Below are 4510 nucleotides of genomic sequence, written 5' to 3'. Positions count from 1 at the left end.
ACACCAACACACACACACACACACACACACCAACACACACATACACACACGCTCACCAACACACACACACACGCTCACACACACACCAACACACACACACCAACACACACGCTCACACACACACACACACCAGCACACACCCACACACTGCCCTGAAGCAACACGGAAGCTCTCCTGTGTCTCTGATGTAAACATGTTGTCGGTCTCCAGGCAGCCGAACACACAACCCAACGGTGTGTGAGTGGAGATGTCCTCACATGGGAAGCACCTGACAGAGAGATGGAGAACCCAGTCCACTCTGCAACACAAGCTTCATCTCCTTCATCTCCACGTCTTCTGGACACCCTGGTGACTAGCATCATCCGTTATTCCACTAGCTCAATTGCTAACACAGTGTGAGGCATTGTTATTGTTGCCATGGTGTCCTGCAGTTTGATTAATACTAGTTAGACAAAAAGAGAAAAAATGTAACGTGAGGTTTGGAAACTTGTCTTTTGGGTAAAAATGGTGGGAAGTGGACCTTGAGTTGAGATTTATTTTTCTTATTCTCACGTTCAACATTGAAGTGAGATGAACAAACATGAAGACATTTTTCTTCTTAGATGAAACAGATGTTGACAAAGTTTCCTTTGGGGACATGATCTGAAGTTGGGAAAAAGGTAATACATCACAATATATCACAGAATACTGCAATAAATTTAAAATCTCAACGATATTGTGACGTAGCAATGGTAACTGTGGGTTCAACATTGGGGGGGTTGAGATCTTGTATTAAAAAAAGCGCCAAAAAAATCCAAAAAGGCGACAACAACGTGGAAAAAATGTCCAAAAAAACTATGTTTTTTTCTTCTAATAACGTTAATAATGGTAATTTATTATTAATAATGTTGAGGTTTGGATTGTTGGTCGGAGAAAACAAACATTGTGAAGATTTCACTCTGTGCTTTGGGTTATTATGACGCTATTTGTCTCTATTTTCACCGTTTTTTTACACAAATAACCCCAAAAAAAAATCATCAATTGATTAATGAAAAAAATAATTAGCAGAGAAATCTGTAATGAAATTATTCATTAGTTAAAATTTTAAAATGAGCTCCACCAACTCCCATCAGTAAAACCCTGCTTTTACATTAATGCATGAGCAATAATAATCCAATATTAGACTATATAATAGTATAAGTATAGAATAAATAGTAGTATAGTATAATATTTGTCAATGCAGGACTTTAACTTGTAAGAGATTATTTTACAGTGGGGTATTAATACTTTAAGTTAAGTAAAGGAAAGTACTTGGTATTTATAATACTACTACTACTACTAATAATAATATAATTATTAGTGGTCAAGATTTTTTTTGAATGTAATTTTTGTTCAAAATGTTCTTTTAAATGATATAAAAAAGGGGGGAGGAAGAGGATGAACTGCATGTCGGAAACAGAAGAGGAGTGGAGGAGTGAAAAGGAGGATTTAGAAAGAGGAGGAGTAATTTTAGGGAGGAGGAAGAGGAGGAGCTGCGGATGGAGGAAGAGGAGGTGTCCTGTCCGTTTGTGTCCAGTGGAGAAGGAGAGAGGAGCGGCCGCCATGTTGACTAAGAAGCCCGGAACCTCGGTCCTCCCGACGGGTGAGCACAAGCCTCTGTAGCCGGGCTGAGGGCACTTAAGCCCGGCCAGTGTGGCGGGGACACACCGCTAAGACTTCCGCTTCTCGTTAGCTCTATTAAATTTAGCGTAAATTAAAACGTAATAAGTCAGAAGCGGATAAAAAACAGTTGAGGGGAGGGCTGAAAGCTCTGCTAGCTATCCTAAATACAAATAAGCTGTCTTTCTCTGCTCATTAAAATACATGTCATCTTGTTTTTGTTTTTAAAAATGGCAGCCAGAGGAGAAGCCGTTACTGTAGAAACTAAGCAGATCAGATGGAAGCCGCTCCAAACGGCTGTCAGGTTTATTTTTAGCTAGCTAGCTAGCACTGGGGATGGGCGAAAACGAACGAATCGATGTCATTGAACGACTCTTTTTACGGTGTCCGGTACGTACCCGGTCAGCCTGTCGACCCTTTCGATGTGCCAGTGCTCCTAATTCCCTCACTTTTGCTACTGAGCCGTGCATGTACATGTAAACAGAGCGTTTACATGCTCCTCTGATGGCCGTTAATCATCAAAATTTGAACGGCTCAATACAATTAAATGAATCGATTTGAAGTGACCGATTCTTTAATCCGACTCGATTCGCCCATCTTTAGCTAACAACGGATCAGAAGTGACAGCAGCAGTAGGAACAGGTTTCCCGGTGTGTTTACTGCCTGTTTATAGCTGCTTTGCAACGCGTTAGTAACTGTATCAACCCACACGTGACAGGTGATTTTTGGGTAGATGTTAGACACGATAATTGGTGGTATTTGGTGTTTTTTAACGTTAGTGTGTGTGTGTTGCTTGGTAATTTCTGGCCTCCAGCTCGGCTCACAGAAATAAAGATTCGGTTCATTTCGGTCAGAGATTTGTTTTAAAGTCAGTATAATGCATTTATTATTGCTGTCATCTCTTAAATACGCCTTATCTGATTGTAGTGGGATGACAAACACATGCCAATGCAGTTATGGAGCTATTATTAGGTGTTAATATTCATGCAGGAGCATGTGCCTGAAACTTTTGTTTTACAGCTTCATAAAGTAATATCTCATAAGAAGATGTTTCCATCGTGGTGATGGGTATTTAAAGAATGCTGCATAGATGTGTCATAGTTTAAATGTAAATAAATAATGTCAATTTGGTTACAGACACTTGTTATAAGATCCAGATCAATGTGTAGTCATGGTCATATTAATTGGCTTGTTTTTAGCTCGTATATCGAACAAAAGTAGCATGAAATTGCAGTTTAAAGGTACTTTTGAGATAATTTGGGAACATATTTTGTCCTCAAATGTCCTGCTCGGTACATAACAGCGTTCACGTCTAAAGAAGAACACAAAAAAGAAACAATTATAAATGAAGCTTATCCAAAAACGCTTGTTTACGTCATGTTGATTAACAAAAATCCAGCGTCAGGCAGGCTGTAGTACCTGTATTAGCATGTGTAATAACAGGAAGTATTGCAGAGTAAAATGTGGAATAGGTTAAATACTGTTGTAACTAAGACAAGCTGTTATTCGCCGCCATTACGTAGCCCTGATTCGATTAGAGGGATTAGATCCGTCTTTGTTGCCGTTGAGTACTGAGGCAACTAAATGTAGTTTAGCATCTAACAGAGGTGCACAAATAAGTAGCAATACAAAATAATACACAGAATAAACAGAAATGTAGTAGGGATGTAAACTGTAAGAGACAGGTATGAATATGTTACAATCAGAGGTGGGTAGAGTAGCCAAAAAATGTACCTAACACTCATGTTGTCCTCATGTTGTCTTCATGTTGTCCCCATGTTGTCTTCATGTTGTCTTCATGTTGTCCTCATGTTGTCCTCATGTTGTCTTCATGTTGTCCTCATGTTGTCCTCATGTTGTCCTCATGTTGTCCTCATGTTGTCTTCATGTTGCCCTCATGTTGTTTTCATGTTGTCCCCGTGTCGTCCTCCTGATGTCCTCGTGTTGTCCCCATGTCGTCCCCATGTCCTCATGTTGCCCTCATGTTGCCCTCATGTTGTCTTCATGTTGTCTTCATGTTGTCCTCATGTTGCCCTCATGTTGTCTTCATGTTGCCCTCATGTTGTCTTCATGTTGCCCTCATGTTGTCTTCATGTTGTCTTCATGTTGTCCTCATGTTGTCTTCATGTTGCCCTCATGTTGTCTTCATGTTGCCCTCATGTTGTCCCCATGTTGTCTTCATGTTGCCCTCATGTTGTCTTCATGTTGTCCTCATGTCGTCCCCATGTCGTCCCCATGTTGCCCTCATGTTGTCCCCATGTTGTCCCCATGTTGTCTTCATGTTGTCCTCATGTCGTCTTCATGTTGTCCCTGTGTCGTCCCCATGTCCTCATGTTGTCCTCGTGTTGTCCCCATGTCCTCATGTTGCCTTCATGTTGCCCTCATGTTGTCCTCGTGTTGTCCTCATGTTGTCCCCATGTTGTCTTCATGTTGTCCTCATGTTGTCCCCATGTTGCCCTCATGGTGTCCTCATGGTGTCTTCATGTTGTCTTCATGTTTTCATATATCAATGTTCTTTTTAATTCCACAAAATAACATGATTGATTCCACCCAACGCAACATTAACAGCTCTCTATGGTTAACAGCTGACCGGGGTTTTCAAAATGGCCGCCAGAAGTTTTGGTTTTCAAACGTCATGATAACCCCGCCCCCCCAGCACCTGACGTAACCGGGTCTTATCTCTAGACCAGCGCTACGTTGGTGCTGAGAGGGAACCGGTTTTCTTGGCCCAAAGCCAGGTTTATTTATGTGGAAAAGCAAAGAACCGGTTCAAATATCTGGCCCCGACTCAGAACCAGAACCGCCTTGGTGGAAAAGACATATTAGAGAGCAGATGAGTCAGCGCTGGTGACCCCCTCCACCCCCCCCCCCC

General features: G+C 41.5%; 1 protein-coding gene across 1 annotated transcript in view; it reads left to right on the top strand.

Annotated features, from left to right (window-relative positions):
- Positions 1-1396: 1396 nt before the first annotated feature.
- dyrk2 (dual-specificity tyrosine-(Y)-phosphorylation regulated kinase 2) overlaps positions 1397-4510 on the top strand; it is a 16555-nt gene continuing 13441 nt past the window's right edge. The window contains exon 1 of the mRNA XM_034863122.1: positions 1397-1621. The gene's annotated coding sequence lies outside the window, so the exon portion shown is untranslated. The remainder of the gene's footprint in view (positions 1622-4510) is intronic.

Source organism: Etheostoma cragini, chromosome 23, assembly GCF_013103735.1.
Source record: "Etheostoma cragini isolate CJK2018 chromosome 23, CSU_Ecrag_1.0, whole genome shotgun sequence".
NCBI lineage: Eukaryota > Metazoa > Chordata > Actinopteri > Perciformes > Percidae > Etheostoma > Etheostoma cragini.
Note: the sequence above shows the minus strand (reverse complement) of the source record. Positions and strands in the feature narration are given on the sequence as shown.